General features: G+C 43.5%; 1 protein-coding gene across 4 annotated transcripts in view; it reads right to left on the bottom strand.

Annotated features, from left to right (window-relative positions):
• Positions 1 to 23,690, bottom strand: part of si:dkey-246g23.2 (solute carrier family 66 member 2) — an 82,202-nt gene that overhangs the window by 18,941 nt on the left and 39,571 nt on the right. The gene's annotated exons all lie outside the window — the stretch shown is intronic.

The following is a 23,690-nucleotide window of genomic DNA, read 5'->3' as shown; positions in this document are numbered from 1 at the left end:
TGATGCACCGATATTACATTTTTGATACCGATATTGGATATTTTCCTTGTGCTGTCCGGGTTTGGCCCGGGGTAGGCCATCATTGTAAATAAGCATTTGTTCTTAACTGACTTGCCTAGTTAAATAAAAGGTTATACATACACACCAAACTGACCAAAAAGTTATTTTGTTGGCATTTACGTATGTCCCCATTACCAGTAAAACATAATCAAAACCTATTTCTTTCACTTACTTGCTGCTCTGTTTCGTTGTTCATTTGTTCAGTCATTTCATTCTCAACTAGGATTTCATCATACATGTCAAGCAGTGAAGTTTCAGCTGTCTGTCTGTGGCCTCTTCCTCGGTGCGCACTGTCACGAAGTCTGTTTCCATCTTGTCCAGCTATGTATGTAACATTTCACGTAAACTCTGTTTCTTGTCAGCATCGAAGTAGTGGTCCTTTACAAATCACCGAGCATGGTGGCGACACAGTAAAGAGAGAATGCCACCGAATCGCTTGTTCACAGCCTGTCGGCAGTTTTGTTGAGCAGGCGTTTCAATGCCATGACAGAGGGTATCACGTCTTCTGCAGGCACAGTTGATGACCTTATTTCTCGAGTTAGTTGTTCTAATGGAGCTAGCTAGTGTGTTCTTGTTTCCAGTTTCAAACATGTTCTCAAATGCCATTGAAATGGCAGCAGCGGTATGACAACCAGCACATTCATGAGCATGCAATACAACTTTCCTCAGTACGAAATCCTCAACGACCTACCGTGTTGTCAGACTCAGCATGCTCATGGGGCTGATATCGCTGGTCCAAATGTCAGAATTGAAGCTAATAGCAGTGACGCTATTACTGTGTAACTCCTGTAGGGTAACATCTGAAAAATAGCGCACTTGGTAGTGTGTACCGGTGCTCGACCAGTCGGCGAAAGCCAACATCATCCACGACAGAGAACGGTTGATTGTCAAGGGCAATGAATTCCATTATCTTGCCGTTAATGGATTACGCCTTTGAGTTGTTTCGCTGAACTTTTATTACACTTTCAAATGACTGCTCGACTTGTTGACTGCTCGGTACACACAGCAGACATTGTAGGCTAAGTTAGGAATGCTGTGTTGCACAACATTTTACATGGCATTATTACATCATGTACCTACGTTATATAGGTATGCATGTCAGCTTTGACTTCAGTTTTGCACATTGGCGTTAAACTGGACATTAGGCCGATGTTGATGTTGGTATTTTTAGCTAATATCGGAATCGGCTAATACCGATTCCGATATGTTCACCGATATATCGTGCATCCCTACCTCAGACTGGGACGAAGGTTTACCTTCCAATAGGACAACGACCCTAAGCACACAGCCAAGACAAAGCAGGAGTGGCTTCGGGACAAGTCTCTGAATGTCCTTGAGTGACCCAGCCAGAGCCCAGACTTGAACCCGACCTAACATCTCTTGAGAGACCTGAAAATAGCTGTGCAGCAGTGGTCCCCATCCAACCTAGCATCGCTTGAGAGGATCTGCAGAGACAAATGAGTGAAACTCCCCAAATACAGGTGTGCCAAGCTTGCAGCATCATACCCAAGACTCAAGGCTGTAATTGCTGATTAAAGGGTCTGAATACTTCTGTAACTGTCATATTTCAGTAGCTTATTTTATAAATGTGCAACATTTTCTAAAAAGCTGTTTTTTTGTCATTATGGGTTATGTGTGTGTAGATTGATGAGGGAAAATAAAAATGTAATCCATTTTAGAATAAGGCTGTAACGTAAGAAAATATGGAAAAAGTCAAGTGGTCTGAATACTTTCCGAAGGCAATTTTGCATAAAAAGGCAGATTATGGAGAACTGCGTCTGAGAAAACTGACTAAGTAAGTATAATGCATGTATTGAATGGAATAAAAGATTGATGTTATGGTAAAAGTAGTCATTTTTTGTTTGTTTGTTGCATCCTCATGTATCCAAACAGTAATGAACAGGTTCTTTGAATAATGAGTTTATCATGTTTATAGAAATACAGAACAAAAGGTACAATGAGTATATTTTTCACAAGTTAGCAGGTGGTACACTATGGACAGATGTTGGGGGATCAGGCTGTCCAAGTGGACCATGGAATCTGCTGCGGGGTACAGGATGTCCTTTGGTGTCTCACCAGTCTAGGTGCTGGGAAAGAGACAGGCACTCGATAAAGACAAATTCAAATTGACACTCCATGATGATGAAGAGAAAAAAAGTTTCAGTGGAATGTAGTAGTGTTGAGAGGGATTACACCCGAGGTCAAAAAGGGAGATGGGACAAGGTAGTCTAGGAAGTAGCAGAGTAAGACACGTTCATCATAGATTGAGGGTGATGCAGAAGAGCTCAACTCCTCCACTGAGGGCAGGACAGGATTTGACTGGACACAAACTATTACACAACAGTTAAATAAAAAATAGCTATTTTGTCTGACTTAGTCAAAAGCAGGTTGTGAAATAGATTAATATTAATATGATATATTAGTTACGTTTCTGGTTAAACATGGTATTTATCCAAACATGAGAGGGTTACTCACACACAGTGTTGGAAAAAGATCAGAGCAGTGATTGAATAAGGGTATGACTTCAGGACACGACAGGACAGGGGATGATGTCTTTAGGGGCTTGACTTCAGGACACGACAGGACAGGGGTTGATGACTTCAGGGGCTTGACTTCAGGACACGACAGGACAGGGGTTGATGACTTCAGGGGCTTGACTTCAGGACACGACAGGACAGGGGTTGATGACTTCAGGGGCTTGACTTCAGGACACGACAGGACAAGGGTTGATGACTTCAGGGGCTTGACTTCAGGACACGACAGGACAGGGGTTGATGACTTCAGGGCCTTGACTTCAGGACACGACAGGGGTTGATGACTTCAGGGGCTTGACTTCAGGACACGACAGGGGTTGATGACTTCAGGGGCTTGACTTCAGGACACGACAGGACAGGGGTTGATGACTTCAGAGGCTTGACTTCAGGACATGACAGAACAGGGGTTGATGACTTCAGGGGCTTGACTTCAGGACTCGACAGGGGTTGATGACTTCAGGGGCTTGACTTCAGGAAACGACAGACTCATCATGGATGGAGGGGTGTGGAGATGTCCTCAACTCTTCCGCTGAGGACAGGACAGGATTTGGGAACCACAAAAAAACTGTACAATTCAATTCAAGGGGCTTTATTGGCATGGGAAACATATGTTAACATTGCCAAAAGGAAGTGAAGTAGATAATATACAAAAGTGAAATAAACAAAAATGAACAGTAAACATTACACTCACAGAAGTTTCAAAAGAATAAAGACATTACAAAAGTCATATTATGTATATATACAGTATTGTAACGATGTACAAATGGTTAAAGTACATGAGGGAAAATAAACAAGCATAAATATGGGTTGTATTGACAATCGTGTTTGTTCATCACTAGTTGACCTTTTCTTGTTGCAACAGGTCAAAAATCTTGCTGCTGTGATGGCACACTGTGGTATTTCACCCAGTAGATATGGGAGTTTATAAAAATCAGGTTTGTTTTCAAATTCTTTGTGGGGATCGGTGTAATCTGAGGGAAATATGTGTATCTAATATGGTCATAAATTGGGCAGGAAGTTAGGAAGTGCAGCTCAGTTCCCACCTGTGTACTATCAGGTTATGGCCAAATAGTAATATAAGTAATAAAATGTATTCTTTCCAATGTGTCAAGTAATTATCTTTTTATTTTCTCATGATTTGGCTGGGTCAAATTGTGTTGCTGTCCTGGGAATCTGTGGGGTGTGTTTGTGAACAGAGCCCCAGGACCAGCTTGCTTAGGGGACTCTTCTCCAGGTTTGTCTCTCTGTAGGTGATGGCTTTGTTATGGAAGGTTTTAGGTGGTTGTATAATTTAATGTCTCTTTTCTGGATTTTGATCATTAGCGGGTATCGGCCTAATTCTGCTCTGCATGCATTATTTGGTGTTCTACATTGTACACTGAGGATGTTTTTGCAGAATTCTGCATGCAGAGTCTCAATTTGGTGTTTGCCCCATTTTGTGAATTCTTGGTTGGTGAGCAGACCCCAGACCTCACAACCATAAAAGGCAATGGGTTCTATAACTAAATCAAGTATTTTTAGCCATTAATTTGGTCTTACTGAGATTTACTGTCTGGGCACAGGTCTGGGAGAATGTGTGCAGAAGATCTAGGTGCTGCTGTAGGCCCTCCTTGGTTGGGGACTTTTGCACCAGATCATCAGCAAACAGTAGACATTTGACTTCAGATTCTAGTAGGGTGAGGACGGGTGCTGCAGACATTTTCTAGTGCCCTCGCCAATTCATTGATATATATGTTGAAGAGGGTGGGGCTTAAGCTACATTCCTGTCTCACCCCACAGCCCTGTGGGAAGAAATGTGTTTTTTGCCTACTTTAACCACACACTTGTTTGTGTACATGTATTTTATAATATCGTATGTTTTTCCCCCAACACCACTTTCCATCAATTTGTAAATTGAGTCAAAGGCTTTTTTGAAATCAACAAAGCATGAGAAGACTTTGCCTTTGTTTTGGTTTGTTTATATGTTAATTAGGGTGTGCAAGGTGAATACGTGGTGTGGCGTACGATAATTTGGTAAAAATCTAATTTGACATTTACTCAGTACGTTGTTTTCAATGAGGAAATGTATGAGTCTGCTGTTAATGATAATGCAGAGGATTTTCCCAAGGGTGCTGTTAACGCACATCCCACGGTAGTTATTGGGGTGTAATTTGTCTCCACTTTTGTGGATTGGGGTGATCAGTTCTTGGTTCCAAATATTGGGGTAGATGCCAGAGATAAGGATGATGTTAAAGAGTTTTAGTATAGCCATTTGGAATTTGTTGTCTGTATATTTGATAATTTAATTGAGGCTGGCCTCAGGCCTTTTTGGGTTGGAGGGTTTTTATTCTGTCCTGTAGTTCATTCAAGGTAATTGGAGAATCCAGTGGGTTCTGGTAGTCTTTAATAGCTGATTCTAAGATTTAAATTGATCATGTATACGTATGTTTTTGCTGCGTGTTCTTTGTTATAGAACCAAAAAGATTGGAGAAGTGGTTTACCCATACATCTCCATTTTGGATAGATAATTCTTCATGTTGTTGTTTGTTTAGTGTTTTCCAATTTTCCCAGAAGTGGTTAGTCTATGGATTCTTCAATTACATTGAGTTGATTTCTGATGTGCTGTTCCTTCTTTTTCCGTAGTGTAATTCTGTGTTGTTTTAGTGATTCACGATAGTGAAGGTGTAGACTCAGGTTTTCTGGGTCGCTATGTATTTGGTTGGACTGTTTTCTCAAATTCTTTCCTAGATTTTTGAATTCTTCATCAAACCAAACTCCCTCATTATTGTTCAATTTCTTCGTTTTCTATTTGAGATTTTGAGATTTGATAGGGAAGCTACAATACACAGACAAAGCACAGTACAATACACAGACAAATCACAGTACTATGCACATACAAAACAGTACAATACACAGACAAAAGAGCTATGAAAGAATGACAGTCCAAGCAAGGAGCAAAATCTCATTGAAGTGTAAATGTATTTGTGAATTTCATTGACTGTTCATACAGTAATGAAATCAAATTCACAGAGCTACAAACAATGCTTGGAGAGGAAAGATTCAAAGCTGCAGCGGATGATGGCAGATGGGTATTGGCTTCAGTTCATGTCAGGAGAGAGCTTGTAATCTATTTGGCTAGCTATAGAACATCTTTGTAGGGAGCTGAAAGTCCGTATTGCCTAGCGACAGCCCCGAAACCTGAAGGATCTGGAGAAGGTCTGTATGGAGGAGTGGGCCAAAATCCCTGCTGCAGTGTGTGCGAACCTGGTCAAGAACTACAGGGAACGTATGATCTCTGTAATTGCAAACAAAGGTTTCTGTACCAAATATTAAGTTCTGCTTTTCTGATGTATCAAATACTTATGTCATGCAATAAAATGCTAATTAATTACTTAAAAATCATACAATGTGATGTTCTGGATTTTTGTTTTAGATTCCGTCTCTCACAGTTGAAGTGTACCTATGATAAAAATGACAGACCTCTACATGCTTTGTAAGTAGGAAAACCTGCAAAATCGGCACTGTATCAAATACTTGTTCTCCCCATTGTATATGATGAACAGAGAGTAGCAGAAGCATAAAAAGAGGGGTTTGGGGTGGCACACAATGCAAATAGTCCAGGTAACCATTTGGTTACCTGTTCAGGAGTCTTATGGCTTGGGGGTAGAAACTGTTGAAACTTTTTGTCCTAGACTTGGCACTTCGGTGCCATGCGGTAGTAGAGAGAACAGTCTATGACTGGAGTGGCTGGGGTCTGACATTTTTTAGGGCCTTCCTCTGACACCGCCTGGTGTAGAGGTCCTGAATGGCAGGCAGCTTTGCCCCAGTGATGTACTGGGCCGTACGCACTACCCTCTGAAGTGCCTTGCAGTCGGAGGCCGAGCAATTGCCGTACCAGGCAGTGATGCAACCGGTCAGGATGCTCTCGATGTTGCAGCTGTAGAACCTTTTGAGGATCTCCGGACCCATGCCAAATCTTTTTAGTTTCCTGAGGGGGAATAGGCTTTGTCGTGCCCTCTTCACGACTGTCTTGGTGTGTTTGGACCAATCTAGTTTGTTGTTGATTTGGACACCAAGGAATTTGAAGCTCTCAACCTGCTCCAGTACAGCCCAGTCGATGAGAATGGGGATGTGCTTGGTGCTCCTTTTCCTGTAGTCCACAATCATCTCCTTAGTCTTGTTTACGTTGAGGGATAGGTCGTTATTCTGGCACCACTCGGCCAGGTCTCTGACCTCCTCCCTATAGGCTGTCTCGTCATTGTCGGTGATCAGGCCTACCACTGTTGTGTCGTCAGCAAACTTAATGATGGTGTTGGAGTCATGCCTGGCCATGCAGTCGTGGGTGAACAGGGGGTACAGGAGGGGACTGAGCACGCAGCACCTAGGGAGCTCCATTGTTGAGTTATGCACCAAAACAGATTTTTAAATATATTTTTGGTTATTTGGCTAACAGCTATCTAGCTAAGTTAGCCAGCCAATGTTAATTCAGTGAACGCAAAGATATAGAGGTTCATGTCAGAGCTAATGGAGGCTCAACATTGACAAATAATTTAACTAATGTTAGCTAGCTAGCTAAATAATCTCTACTATTCTATGTTAGCTAGTTACATACCAGTAAATGGTGATCGATGCTTGCTGCTGGGACTGTCAGTGGCACCTCAAGTATTGGAACTTCATTGGGCTTCAGTATAAGAAACTTGGCATACCCCTTTTTTCGCAGAAGGTTTTTGAATCACTCATCTGCAAAATGTGCTCTGCAAAAGGCACTCTGTAATCAACTTTGGATGCATCCTGAGCATGGGAAATTCATGTAACCCATCTTCCTTTTTGGGGAAGTTAAAGAACTGCTGTAAATTGCTTTTACAGCCAAAGATACAGTTACGAGCCATTCTTGCTTACCGGTAACTAGCGAGCTATCTGACCTGTTGCTTGCTGAATCCAAAGATATGGCAGGGAGTAACAGGTTATGCGCTGTACACATTCAAATTAGAGCAGGAATTAAGTATATACAAAGCATATCATTGGATGTATTAAAATGAGTAGGTGAGCTGACATCTCACCTGAGGCAAAGCAAAACGGAGTGTTTGGATTTTCAAATACAGCTCAGACATAGCAAAATATAGATTTTTGTGATTGGATTTTGTTATGGGATTTATATGAATAATTATTAAATGATGTATACATTTAACGTAGAACTATAACTAAACAGAATACTACCCTGTCACTGTATGAATCTTATTATAATCAAAACACTGAATATAATGTGTGTAGTTTTAGTCAAGAATTAGAAAGAGGAATTTCTGTTCCTTGTTAGAAACGAATGGAGCCATCGTCAGACCGGCTGGAATACTGTGTTCCGTACAGGACATTCTGTCCCCACCCAGGGAGGGGAGAGACCTTGGGCTTGTAGTAGATTGTTTAACAGGTGGTAGACAATGTGGGAAGGCTTGTGAACTATATTGCCATTGTAGCTGAGAGGAGGAGGGACATTTATGATGAAATGTGAGGTATATAAACCAATGTACATGGTATTATAGGCAGAGCTCTCAAGAATAAACGCTATTGGTTAATGTTGATGACTGGTCTCTGTCTATTTTATGTAAATAAGAACCTTACAAATTCTTATAAACAGACAGAGTGTTTGAATTGAATTGGTTCATGAACACATAGGAACTAAATTCCTCTAACAGATTTTAAGATACAGCTCAACAATATAGATTTTTCAGACTTCGGTGATAGTAATTACATCTTCCTTAGTTCAAACGTGAATTAAATTCAAATGCAATAGTTTTCACTGTGCATTCCCTTTAAGACTCCTCCACCAATAAGAGTTTGCCACTGTAGGGAATGCTCAAGGTCCTTGTAGGCAACAGTGGGGTAAGTGGAGCCAACCCTTGTTTCTAGGAAACCATACTCAAAATTAATATTGTGACCAAATATTTAGGAAGACGTTATCAATTAATGTGAAGGAAGAAACCACATGGAAAAAGTGGTAAGCAAGTAAGGTCAAATAAACAGATTTTCACAAATTCAAATGAATGTATTCTGTTATAGGTTTCATGATGCTCGTAGCCAAACCAAAGTAGATTGTTTTGTACATCAGTTGGGATCTATAAGATACAATATGAGGTCCTAAACCTAATATGAAAGTGTGTCCTTGTAGCTGTGTGGGCTAGTGTTTGCTTTGGGTTAAGTTGAGCTTTTGGCCACAATACCGCTTACAAATTATGATTATATTTAGTTCGTTTTATAAAGAAAATATGCATAGTATTTTTGCATATGAACTCAAGATAGTGCACTTATATTGTTACAGAGCAGACATCATGCCCTGTGTATACAAGCATAAAACAAGGTCTTATCTGATGACATGGAGTCTGAGCTTGCTAGATATATCAAGAATCTCACAGACCAGCTTCATGGACTTAGTAGCTTCAAATGCAGAAAAGTTGCCCACGAATTGGCCAGTGGAGGTTGCTATGGGGAGGACAGCTCGTAATAATGGCTGAAAGGAAGTGTAATGGCTGGAATGGAGTGAATGGTATCAAACACGAAAACCCAAAATACGTCTTTGATACCATTCACTCCTTTCCAGCCATTATGAGCGGTCCTCCCCTGAGCAGCCTCCACTCGAAGTGGCACATTAAAACATCTTCCCTGTCCCAGACAACTGGTCAAGAAATGGAAGGGTAAGTGATATTGAACAGAGATGTCTACAGAACTAATATGGCGCCGGAGCAAAAGGAAGTCATTTTACGTGTCCCCAACCGATTGTGTTTTTTGTTCGTTTATCTGCGTTGTTTGTAACTTATTTTTTACATAATGTTGCTGCTACCGTCTCTTACGAACAAAAATAAGTTCCAGACATCAGGACTGCGATTACTCACCACGGACTCGCAGAATCCTTTTTCTTCTTTCACGACTCTGACGAGCCCGAGGCGGAGGATATATACGTCTCCCTAGGTAACAGGCCCCGACCCCCATGATCTGCGTGAAGAGGTGGCAGTGAAAGAGAAGCCGGAGAGCGGGCTGCCTTCTGAGAAGGTGATCGAATAAACCCCCACTTCCATCAATTCTGCTAGCAAAAGTACAATCTTTGAACAATAAAATTGACAAGTTACGGGGAAGATTAAACTACCAACAGGGCATTAAAAACTGTAACATCAGGGCCTCCCGGGTGGCGCAGTGGTTAAGGGCGCTGTGCGCCAGCTGTGCCACCAGAGACTCCCAAGCTCTGTCGTAACCGGCCGCGACCGGGCGGTCCGTGGGGCGACGCGCAATTGGCCTAGCGTCGCCCAGTTAGGGAGGGGTTGGCCGGTAGGGATATCCTTGTCTCATCGCGCACCAGCGACTCCTATGGCGGGCCGGGCACAGTGCGCGCTAACCAAGGTTGCCAGGTGCACAGTGTTTCCTCCAACACATTGGTGCGGCTGGCTTCCGTGTTTGATGCGCACTGTGTTAAGAAGCAGTTGGGTTGTGTATCGGAGGACGCATGACTTTCAACCTTCGTCTCTCCCGAGCCCGTATGGGAGTTGTAGCAATGAGACAAGATAGTAGCTACTAAACAATTGGATAACACGAAATTGGGGAGAAAACGGGGTAAAAAAATAAAAAATAAAACTAACATCGTATGCTTCTCGGATGACAATATGTTCGTGGCTGAACGATGACAATATTAATATTAATATCCTGTCTCAGCCACCAGTATTTATGCTGCAGTAGTTTATGTGTCGGGGGGCTAGGGTCAGTTTGTTATATCTGGAGTCCTTCTCCTGTCCTATTCGGTGTCCTGTGTGAATCTAAGTGTGCGTTCTCTAATTCTCTCCTTCTCTCTTTCTTTCTCTCTCTCAGAGGACCTGAGCCCTAGGACCATGCCCCAGGACTACCTGACATGATGACTCCTTGCTGTCCCCAGTCCACCTGGCCGTGCTGCTGCTCCAGTTTCAACTGTTCTGTCTTATTATTATTCAACCATGCTGGTCATTTATGAACATTTGAACATCTTGGCCATGTTCTGTTATAATCTCCACCCGGCACAGCCAGAAGAGGACTGGCCACCCCACATAGCCTGGTTCCTCTCTAGGTTTCTTCCTAGGTTTTGGCCTTTCTAGGGAGTTTTTCCTAGCCACCGTGCTTCTACACCTGCATTGCTTGCTGTTTGGGGTTTTAGGCTGGGTTTCTGTACAGCACTTTGAGATATCAGCTGATGTACGAAGGGCTATATAAATACATTTGATTTGATTTGATATTAACATACAGCTGGCTGGTTATACGATGTACCGGCAGGATAGAACAATGGCGGATTATGTATTTTGTAAATAACAGCTGGTGCACAATACTGTATCTAAGGAAGTCTCGAGCTATTGCTCGCCTGAGGTTGAGTATATCATGATAAGCTGTAGACCACACTACCTACCGAGTGAGTTCTCATCTGTATTCTTTGTAGCTGTTTACATACCACCTCAGTCAGAGGTTGGCACTAAGATAGCATTGAAAATGCTCACCCAGAGGTGGCGCTCCTAGTAGCCGGGGACTTTAATACAGGGAAACTTAAGTCAGTTTGACCAAATTTCTATCAGCATGTTAAATGTGTAACCAGAGGGAAAAGATCTCTGGACCACCTATACTCCACACACAAAGACGCATACAAAGCTCTCCCTCGCCCTCTATTTGGCAAATCTGACCATAAGTCCAACCTCCTGATTCCTGCTTACAAGCAAAAATTTAAGCAGGAAGCACTAGTGACTAGATCAATAAAAAAGTGGTCAGATGAAACGGATGCTAAACTACAGGACAGTTTTGCTAGCACGGACTGGAATATGTTCTGGGATTCCTCCAATGGCATTGAGGAGTACACCACATCTGTCATTGGCTTCATCAATAAGTGCATCGATGATGTTGTCCCCACAGTGACCGTATGTACATACCCCAAACAGAAGCCATGGATTATAGGCAGCATCCGTACTGAGCTAAAGGCGAGAGCTGTCGCTTTCAAGGAGCGGGACTAACCCGGAAGCGTATAAGAAATATCGCTACGCCCTCCGACGAACCATCAAACAGGCAAAGCAGCCGATGTGAGTAAGATCTTAGACAGGTCAACATTCACAAGGCCGCAGGGCCAGACAGATTACCAGGATGTGTACTGCGAGCATGCGCTGACCAACTAGCAAGTGTCTTCACTGACATTTTCAACCTGTCCGAGTCTGTAATATCAACATGTTTCAAGCAGACCACCATAGTGCCTGTGCCCAAGAACACTAAGGTAACCTGCCCAAATGACTAATCACCCGTAGCACTCCCGTAGCACTCAGATCCACAGATGATGCAATCGCTATTGCACTCCACACTGCCCTTTCCCACCTGGACAAAAGGAACACCTATGTAAGAATGCTATTCATTGACTCCAGCTCAGCGTTCAACACCATAGTGCCCTCAAAGCTCATCAATAAAATAAGGACTCTGGGACTAAATACCTCCCTCTGCAACTGGATCCCGGACTTCCTGACAGGCCGCCCCCAGGTGGTAAGGGTAGGTAACAACACATCTGCCACGCTGATCCTCAACACAGGGGCTCCTCAGGAGTGCGTGCTCAGCCCCCATATTTTGTCCCTGTTCACTCATGCCTGCATGGCCAGGCACGACTCCAACACCATCATTACATTTGCAGATGACACAACAGTGGTAGAGACCTGGCCGGTCAGAGACCTGGCCGTATGGTGCCAGGACAACAACCTCTCCCTCAACGTGATCAAGACAAAGGAGATGATTGTGGACTACGGGAAAAAGAGGACCGAGCACGCCCCCATTCTCATCGACGGGGCTGCAGTGGAGTAAGTTGAGAGCTTCAAGTTCCTTGGTGTCCACTTCACCAACAAACTAACATGGTCCAAGCACACCAAGACAGTCGTAAAGCAGGCACAACAAAACCTACTTCCCCTCAGGAGACTGAAAAGATTTGGCATGGGTCCTCAGATCCTCAAAAGTTTCTACAGCTGGAACATCGAGAGCATCCGGACTGGTTGCATCACTGCCTGGTATGGCAACTGCTCGGCATCCGACCGCAAGGCACTACAGAGGGTAGTGCGAATGGCCCAGTACATCACTGGGGCCAAGCTTCCTGCCATCCAGGACCTCTATACCAGGCGGTGTTAGAGGAAGGCCATAACAATTGCCACCCTAGTCATAGACGGTTCTCTCTGCTACTGCACAGCAAGCGGTACCGGAGCACCAAGTCTAGGTCCAAAAGGCTTCTAAACAGCTTCTATCCCCAAGCCATAAGACTCCTGAACATCTAGTCAAATGGCTACCCAGACTATTTGCATTGCGCCCCCACCCTCTCCACACCCCTGCCACCCTCTGTTGTCATCTATGTATAGTCACTTTAATAACTCTACCTACATGTACATACTATCTCAACTAACCGGTGCCCCCGCACATTGAGTCTGTACCGGCACCCCTCTGTATATATTGTTATTTTTTACTGCTGCTCTTTAATTACTTGTTAATTGTATCTCTTATTCTTATCAGTATTTATTTGAAACTGCACTGTTGGTTAGGGGCTCGTAAGTAAGTATTTCACTCTAAGGCCTAGCAACTGTCACCATGGGCAATGACTGTACTACATGCCTCTACTTCCTGGTAGCCGTCACCATGGTGGCCATGAATGGCATGAGGACCGATGTGTTGGAGAGTTACTCACTATAGTCATGGCTAATGGCTGTATTCGCCATATGACCAATGAATTAAGTGCCATCAAGTGCCACATTTTAATGTTATTTAATGTTTAATGTTATTTAACAAACATAATAATTACACCTGTTGTATTCGGCGCATGTGACTAATAAAATTTGATTTTGACTTGATATAACTGCCAAAATAAAGCAAACACCAACAAAGAGTCTTAATACGGCGCTGGGCCACTACGAGCCGCCAGAACAGTTTCAATGTGCCTTGGCATAGATTCTACAAGTCACTGGAACTCTATTGGAGGGATGCAATACTATTCTTCCATGAAAATTCCATAATTTGGTGTTTTGTAGACCGTGGTGGAAAATGCTGGCTCGGACGCCGCTCCAGAATCTCCCATAAGTTTTCAATTGAGTTGAGATCTGGTGACTGAACCACACACACGAAACCCCCTATGCTCCTTTGAAATAAGATCCATTTAAGATATACAATATACTATACCACACCCCCATTCCATTAATTAAACTTCGACCTACCAGCACCATCACCCACTTATCCCAAGGCAGCTCAACTTACCCTGTAAGTTGTGCCAAGAGACCATTTTGGGGGAGGGGGGGGTTATGTTTACATGAATTCTGATTATTTCCAGGATTACACAAATTGCTGAAATATGTGTTGATATCTTTGTTATAAAGAATACTATTTCCCTTGACGTAATGATGCTAAATGTATAAAATGGCTCAACATACCCAACTCTAATCTATATCTTTGTAGTGAGTGATTTTCAAGCCAGTAACACAATGACATAAAACTGAGGGACATACATGACACAAGTAACAACATTTTTTAATAGCCTTTGTTTATATTGATCTATACATTATATTTAATACTTTTGTTCACTTTCTAGCATTCAAAATAACAGATCTCTAATTTGCTTACCTTAAGTACTTTAAAGATTGCATAAACAAAGTTTTGCAAATAAATGACTTGCATTGTTTTATCATGAACTAAAACATGTATGATGTGTGACTGTCATTTTAAAGTGTTTTTCATGGATGCAAAGTCCAGGGCCGCAAATACCACTGCAATTCAAGAAAAACCCACCAAGCACATTTTTAAGTGCATGGACAAACTATTACAAACTGTCATAAGGTGAATGCACCAATTTGTAAGTCGCTCTGGATAAGAGCGTCTGCTAAATGACTTAAATGTAATGTAAATGTCACAACATACAGGTGGAGGATAGTAGCCATTTCGATACATCTAATTTATTAAAGACAGTGCACACACACACACACACACACACACAATGAGCTGCAGTCAGTCAGGGAAACTGCTAAACTGACGAGCTCTCCCCTGTCATTTCATTGCCCGCTCCTCTCTCTCTTCTTTCCCCCTTCCTCCTCCTCTCCTGTGCTGGCCTGGAGGGAATATGAATAATTTGGCTGATTTCCCTGTAAAGGCAAGGCCTCTAATTCAATCATGTGGCCGGGTTTGATCAATGACTCTTCAGCAGCTACAGCACCAGCCTATCAGCCTCCATCCCCTGGTTAAGACATGTGGGCTCTTTCAACTCCCATCACCATGCTAAAATGTACCATCACACACTGCAACCAGTTCTCCAACAGGTGCAAATACACTCATTCACCTGGAACTGAAAACAGATAAAACTCACCAAGGCAAGGCAAAGACATTTGAAATGTCACACTCCAGTGAGAGCAAGACAACAAAGAAAGGAAGCAAAAGAGAAAGAGAGAATTTGACCCCACACACAAACAAACAATATCCTCTTCCGGTATTCACTCAATTTGAGGTAGTCACTCTGGGCTAGGGCTTATCCCAGAAATTGCCTGAGATGAGAGTATCATGACATGTGTGTGCATCCTCTTTCAAGTCATCCAGAAGAGAGGACTGGGAGCCTTTACTTGGACAAATTATTGTTATTTTATTGTGTTACCATTTCCTTTATTTGTTTGTTCTTACTTTTTAACTGTGCGTTGTTGGGTGGGGGCTCGTAAAGCAAGCATTTCACAGTAAAGTCTACGCCTGTTGTGTTCGGTGCATGCGACAAATACAATTTGATTTGATTCACAGGTCACAGCTGGAAGTAGTCAGAGGACGTCATATCTTTACTCCATATCCCCAGAGCATTCCGTATGGAGAAGATGTGAAATGTACCAACCTTATGTCCTCAACTTTATAGCACCCTATGGATCACCAAATACTAAGACGCACAGTAGCACCAGAGAGTGGTGTTCACAACTGTATGTGTGCTGGGCGATCTGCCCCTTCATGTTGCATTGTTATTTTACCTTTATTTAACTAGGCAAGTCAGTTAAGAACAAATTCTTGTCTTCAACGACGGCCTAGGAACAGTGGGATTGATCAAAGGAAAGAAGTTATTCACATACTGCAGGCCTCCATGACAGGCTCAGTATGATTGGAGAGGAGAAGGAATTAGAATATGACACACACAGACATAAAACACACACTACATGGCTCTATGCTAAATACATTTTTAAAAATAAGGCGTGAATCTGTGGAGGTAGCTAGTCTCGTGAGGTAGATTCCCCAGGTCCCCTATGGTGAGTAATTTCCACACAGCCATGCAGCACTTGGCTATTTTTATACTGAAAATCAGGAAAATGTATTTTTCTCCCTGGGCCTCCCATGGGTAATCAGCTGTGGTATGGGCTGGGCGTCTCTAGCAATGGCCCATGGAGAAGCAGCCTCACCAGGTGGCCCCATGGGAGGGAGGTGTCTACATGTCCCTGCTCATTTAAGAGACAGATTAAAGCTTTCTCAGCTCAGCTGCACAGCAGGGGCCACACAACTACCTATTTGACTTAAGGAGAAGGACCAGCACTGTGCTATGTGACCAGCACTGTGCTATGCATTCAGTACTGCAAGGTAGGCTCTTGCTAGGGAGACCAAAACGTCAATACCTTGCACTCACTGCCTCTCACTCACCCCCCCACCCCATGTCTCTTCATCCTCCTCTCCATCTCTCTACTATAGTGATACTGCAGCACTATTTACAGCACTATATTGCATGATATAAAGCAATAGCATGTAATCTTTTAGAGACTCCCAGTATGATGTCACCATCTAAAAGCTGTAATAGGTCAAAAGGGACACTGTCATCACAACGTAAATAACTTCACAGGAGGCATCTGGGAATACTGTATTAAGTGAATTAGGAAGTGATATGTCTCCTTTACAGTATTTAAAGTCCACTGTAGCTCTGTGTTGGCCAACTCTCATGTTCCCCACCAACCCACCAGCAGCAGCCCCAGCTCACCACCAACCCACCAGAAGCAGCCCCAGCTCACCACCAACCCACCAGAAACAGCCCCAGCTCACCACCAACCCACCAGCAGCAGCCCCAGCTCACCACCAACCCACCAGCAGCAGCCCCAGCTCACCATCCACCCACCAGAAGCAGCCCCAGCTCACCATCAACCCACCAGAAGTAGTCCCAGCTCACCACCAACTCACCAGCAGCAGCACCAGCTCACCAGAAGCAGTCCCAGCTCACCACCAACCCACCAGCAGCAGTCCCAGCTCACCAAAAGCAGCCCCAGCTCACCACCAACCCACCAGAAGCAGTCCCAGCTCATCACCAACCCACCAGAAGCAGTCCCAGCTCACCACCAACCCACCAGAAGCAGCCCCAGCTCATCACCATCCCAGCAGAAGCAGTCCCAGCTTACCACCAACTCACCAGCAGCAGCCCCAGCTCACCATCATCCCACCAGAAGCAGCCCCAGCTTACCACCAACCCACCAGAAGCAGCCCCAGCTCACCATCAACCCACCAGCAGCAGCCCCAGCTCACCATCAACCCACCAGAAGCAGCCCCAGCTCACCACCAACCCACCAGAAGCAGCCCCAGCTCACCATCAACCCACCAGCAGCAGCCCCAGCAGCCCCAGTGAAGGTGTAGGCTATATCTCATGGATTTATTAGACTTTTAAAAATGGCTTGTAGGCTATGTGTGGAAGCCCGGAGATCCTAAAAGTGTTTATGTTAATTAACGGTCAATTACCATGAAACCGACAGATATTTGCTTGACAATCAACGCCACAGCCCTATGTGGGAGTGCCCTGCAGTTTAACAATTTTGGGAAAAAGTTTATTTTTATATTTCAAAGAGCATGAATGTAAATATTCAGAGTCCCCAACCATTATGTTACTTAATGACGATTGAATCTCTCAATCAAATAAGAGAAGCTTACTGCCAGCAGGTAGCACTGCTGTGAAATAAATCAGCTCTAGGAAGAGTCTCGGTGGTTCCAAACGTCTTCCATTTAAGAATGATGGAGGCCACTGCGTCCTTGGGACCTTCAATGATGCAGACCTTTTTTGGTACCCTTCCCCAGATCTATGCCTCCACACAATCCTGTCTCGGAGCTCTACGGGCAATTCCTTCGACCTCGTGGCTTGGTTTTTGCTCTGGCTTGGTTTTTGCTCTGACATGCACTGTCAACTGTGGGACCTTATATATTGGGCTCCCGAGTGGCGCAGCGGTCTAAGACACTGCATCTCAGTGCTTGAGGCGTCACTACCAGACAACCTGGTTAGAATCCAGGCTGTATCATAACCGGCTGTGATTGGGAGTCCCATAGGGCGGCGCACAGGGCCTCTATCTTAATGATGAGCTTGGAGTGTACTATGGTGTTGAATGCTAAGCAATAGTCAATGAACAGCATTATTACATAGGTATTCATTCCTCTTGTCAAGATGGAATAGGTCAGTGTGCATTGCAATTGCATCGTCTGTGGATCTATTAGGGCGGTAAGCAAATTGAAGTGGGTCTAGGGTGGCAGGTAAGGTGATATAATCCTTGACTAGTCTCTCAAAGCACTTCATGATGGCAGAAGTGAGTGCGGGGCAATAGTCACTTAGTTCAGTTACCTTTGCATTCTTGGGAATAGGGACAAATGGTGGCCATCTTGAAGCATGTGGGAACAGCAGACTGGGATAGGGAGAGATTGAATATGTCCTTAAACACACCAGCCAGCTGAGGACACGGCTAGGGATGTCGTCTGGGCCGGCAATCTTGCACGGGTTAAAACGTTTAAATGTCTTACTCACGACGGCCACGGATAAGGAGAACCTACAGTCCTTGGTAGCTGGCTGTGTCGGTGGCACTGTGTTATCCTCAAAGCGAGCAAAGAACGTGTTTAGCTTGACTGTGAGCAAGGCATTGAAGTCCGCGACGTAGCTGGTTTTCCTTTTGTAGTCCGTGATTGTCTGTAGACCCTTCCACATACATCTTGTGTCTGAGCCGTTGAATTGCGATTCCACTTAGTCTCTATACAGCTCCGCCCCCCCCGCAGCTCCTCGCCCAAGCCTCTCCAGGTTCTCCTTTACCCAAATCCAGATAGCAGATGTTCTGAATGAGCTGCAAAACCTGGACCCGTACAAATCAGCTGGGCTTGACAATCTGGACCCTCTATTTCTGAAACTATCTGCCGCCATTGTCGCAACCCCTATTACCAGCCTGTTCAACCTCTCTTTCATACCGTCTGAGATCCCCAAGGATTGGAAAGCTGCCGCAGTCATCCCCCTCTTCAAAGGGGAAGAGACACCCTGGACCCAAACTGTTATAGACCTATATTCATCCTGCCCTGCCAATCTAAGGTCTTCGAAAGCCAAGTCAACAAACAGGTCACTGACCATCTCGAATCCCACCGTACCTTCACTGCTGTGCAATCTGGTTTCCGAGCCGGTCACGGGTGCACCTCAGCCACACTCAAGGTACTAAACGATATCATAACCGCCATCAATAAAAGACAGTACTGTGCAGCCGTCTTCATCGACCTCGCCAAGGCTTTCGACTCTGTCAATCACCATATTCTTATCGGCAGACTCAATAGCCTCGGTTTTTCGGATGACTGCCTTGCCTGGTTCACCAATTACTTTGCAGACAGAGTTCAGTGTGTCAAATCGGAGGGCATGCTGTCCGGTCCTCTGGCAGTCTCTATGGGGGTGCCACAGGGTTCAATTCTCGGGCCGACTCTTTTCTCTGTATATATCAATGATGTTGCTCTTGCTGCGGGCGATTCCCTGATCCACCTCTACGCAGACGACACCATTCTATATACTTTCGGCCCGTCATTGGACACTGTGCTATCTAACCTCCAAACGAGCTTCAATGCCATAAAGCACTCCTTCCGTGGCCTCCAACTGCTCTTAAACGCGAGTAAAACCAAATGCATGCTTTTCAACTGATCGCTGCCTGCACCGCATGCCCGACGAGCATCACCTCCCTGGATGGTTCCGACCTTGAATATGTGGACATCTATAAGTACCTAGGTGTCTGGCTAGACTGCAAACTCTCCTTCCAGACTCACATCAAACATCTCCAATCGAAAATCAAATCAAGAGTCGGCTTTCTATTCCGCAACAAAGCCTCCTTCACTCACGCCGCCAAGCTTACCCTAGTAAAACTGACTATCCTACCGATCCTCGACTTCGGCGATGTCATCTACAAAATGGCTTCCAACACTCTACTCTGCAAACTGGATGCAGTCTATCACAGTGCCATCCGTTTTGTCACTAAAGCACCTTATACCACCCACCACTGCGACTTGTATGCTCTAGTCGGCTGGCACTCACTACATATTCGTCGCCAGACCCACTGGCTCCAGGTCATCTACAAGTCCATGCTAGGTAAAGCTCCGCCTTATCTCAGTTCACTGGTCACGATGGCAACACCCAACCGTAGTACGCGCTCCAGCAGGTGTATCTCACTGATCATCCCTAAAGCCAACACCTCATTTGGCCGCCTTTCGTTCCAGTACTCTGCTGCCTGTGACTGGAACGAACTGCAAAAATCGCTGAAGTTGGAGACTTTTATCTCCCTCACCAACTTCAAACATCAGCTATCTATTCTAGTCTATTGGTAAATAGCTAGTCTATTGGTAAATAGCCCACCCATTTTCACCTACCTCATTCCCATACTGTTTTTATACTGTTTTTTATTTATTTACTTTTCTGCTCTTTTGCACACCAATATCTCTACCTGTACATGACCATCTAATCATTTATCACATGACCATCTGCAAAATTGTATTATTCGCCTACCTCCTCATGCCTTTTGCACACATTGTATATAGACTGCCCATTTTTTTCTACTGTGTTATTGACTTGTTAATTGTTTACTCCATGTGTAACACTGTGCTGTCTGTTCACACTGCTATGCTTTATTTTGGCCAGGTCGCAGTTGCAAATGAGAACTTGTTCTCAACTAGCCTACCTGGTTAAATAAAGGTGAAATAAAAATTAAAAAATAAAAATACTGACGTTTCGCCTGTTTGATTGCCTTAAGGAGGGAATGACCACTCTGTTTGTATTCTGCCACATTCCCAGTCACCTTGCCATGGTTAAATGTGGTGGTTCGCTGCCAAAGGTGATTCAACAAAGTACTGGTTAAGGATCTGAATACTTACAGTGGGGCAAAAAAGTATTTAGTCAGCCATCAATTGTGCAAGTTCTCCCACTTAAAAAGATGAGAGAGGCCTGTAATTTTCATCATAGGTACACTTCAACTATGACAGACAAAATTTGAAAAAAAATCCAGAAAATCACATTGTAGGATTTTTATTGAATTTATTTGCAAATTATGGTGGCACAATTTGGTGGCTGACTAAATACCTTTTTACCCCACTGTATGTACATCTGATATTTCAGTTTCTTATTTTTTTAAATTAATTTTCATACATGTTTTTCAAAAAACCTGATTTGCTTTGTCATTATGGGGTATTGTGTGTAGATTGATGAGGGGAAAATTTAATAAAGCTGTAACGTAACAACATGTGGAAAATGTCAAGGGGTCTGAATACTTTCCAAAATGCACTGTAGAACGCTATAGACTCATCAGTTCCCGCTTTCTCCCATTGTGCTCTTTATAACAAACTATTCTGGGGAAGTACGGTATGCTTCATAATGTAAAATAATGTGACAAGGCGAAATTAACTCAATCTGCTTTCTCTCGTAACATATTGCATATTGACTGCAGGTATTTACTTAAAAAGTAGTTAGAAACATTAAAAAATATTTAAAAACTTCCAATAAATAGTTTGAACGGTATTGATGGTATATGAAAACAGTATTGATGGTATATATATGTATACTGCCCAACCCTACTGTAGTCCAAATACAATCAGTTACATTTGTCCTCAAGACAGAATAACCATACTATGAGACAGCAGTCAGAGCTCAGCACATTAACAGAAGCTATCCTTCCTCGTCCGTCCTCAGTTCCATGTAGATAAGTCAGAGTGGAGACATGCTTCAGGCAGCACAGCTTTTTATGAGGCAAATTAACCATCAAGAGCACAGTTTAAGCATGCAACGGAAGAATGAGGGCTCATTTATATGGTTTCCAACTGTAATTCATATTTTATATTAACACAATCAATATGTCACAGCCCTGGTGCTAGACTGTAATGTCTTTGTCCTTGACGTGATTGCACCGTGGCTCTGGGCGGCAACTTGCTCACCCAATCAGTGAGAACATGAGGCCCGGTTCATCTCTGTCTCTGGGTGTCTCTACAGTGGTGGATCAGTGGGTAGCATGCTCTCTCAGTGTGTTATTCTAGTACTATAGCTACTATCACTACTACGGTCACCTAAGTGTGGTCTCTCTTTCTAGGAGGCCAGCCTCTGTTCCGTATTGCCTCGCTGAACTTCGGGGTCAGCTTCAGCATGTGAAGTAACCAACAAAGTGTTAAAGAAATCAAAATATATTTTATATTTGAGATTCTTCAAAGTAGCCACCCTTTGCCTTGATGACAGCTTTGCACAGTCTTGGTATTCCCTCAACCAGTTTCTTGAGGTAGTCACCTGGAATGCATTTCAATTAACAGGTGTGCCTTCTTAATGCATTTGAGCCAATCAGTTGTGTTGTGACAAGGTAGGAGTGGTATACAGAAGATAGCCCTATTTGGTAAAATACCAAGTCTATATTATGGTGAGAACAGCTCAAATAAGCAAAGACAAACGACAGTCCATCATTACTTTAAGACATGAAGGTCAGTCAATACTGAACATTAACAACTTTGAAAGTTTCTTCAAGTGCAGTCGCAAAAACCATCAAGCGCTATGATGAAACTGGCTCTCATGTGGACCACCACAGGAAAGGAAGACCCAAAGTTACCTCTGCTGCAGAGGATACATTCATTAGAGTTAACTGCACCTCAGATTGCAGCCCAAATAAATGTTTCACAGAGTTCCAATAACAGACATCTCAAAATCAACTGTTCTGAGGAGACCGTGAATCAGGCCTTCATGGTCGAATTGCTGCAAAGAAACCATTACTAAAGGACACCAATAATAAGAAGAGACTTGCTTCAGCAAAGAAACATCAGCAATGGGCATTAGACTGGTGGAAATCTGTCCTTTGGTCTGATGAGTCAAAATGTTAGATTTTTGGTTCCAACCGCTGTCTCTTTGTGAGACGCAGAGTATTTGAACGGATGATCTCCACATGTGTGGTTCATCTGTATGCCATCTGTAAATACGAAATTACGAGCCTTGTTGGTTAAGCCACAGAAAAAGTTAGCAACCTTCCCACTAGCCATGATTGGCTGATATAAATGAGTGGGCTGGACATGCCGAGAGAGGAGAGCGGATTGGTCTGCCATATTGAAGGCTGCTGTCTATTTGAGCTTGTCAGTCTGTGTTGGTAATCCTGTCAAACAATGCTTTTTTTATGTATTGTGTAGTGGAGCTGCATAAGTGTTGCTCTCCACTTTCTGGAGGATCAAGTTTTGAAATCAGTGGAGTTAGAGTATAATAGCTAAAGAGATGAAGAAAACACCAGTCTCCGGATTACATCTTCAAACTAAGGGCAACTGTGGTATGGCATTCCTGACAGGGAGAAGCGTTCATCATGCATGATGATGTATACAGGTAAGATAGTCTAGCAATAGCTATCTACATTTTTAGATATTACACGTTTTTAATTTTGACAGAAAGTGGTTTCATTTCAAGCTAAAGTGTACTGTTAGCTAACATTAGCTGGCTGCCTCCCTAGCTGACGTTACTATTTGTTTCTCAGAGCTGTTTGCTTTTCTAGTTAGAGCCTAATGTTAGCTAGCTCCCAACACTGTGGCATTGTTGGCACTTTGTTCATTGTTGTTTAACTACCTAATGTCAGCTGGTTGGCTCGTTAGCTAACATTACGTGTGTGATCTTAAACGCTGTTTACCTAGCTAGATTCATGGTTTACCTTGCTAGCTAGCTAGATATATGTCTTAAGCTAAAGTGTACTGTTAACTAGCTAGCTAACGTGAACTGGCTGGCTCCCTAACGTATTCTATTCTACAATGTAGAAAATAATACAAATAAATGAGTAGGTGTGTCTGAAATGTTGACTCGTACTGTATACACACACCCACACACTGACCAGGTGAAAGCTATGATCC

Source organism: Oncorhynchus gorbuscha, linkage group LG01, assembly GCF_021184085.1.
Source record: "Oncorhynchus gorbuscha isolate QuinsamMale2020 ecotype Even-year linkage group LG01, OgorEven_v1.0, whole genome shotgun sequence".
NCBI lineage: Eukaryota > Metazoa > Chordata > Actinopteri > Salmoniformes > Salmonidae > Oncorhynchus > Oncorhynchus gorbuscha.
Note: the sequence above shows the minus strand (reverse complement) of the source record. Positions and strands in the feature narration are given on the sequence as shown.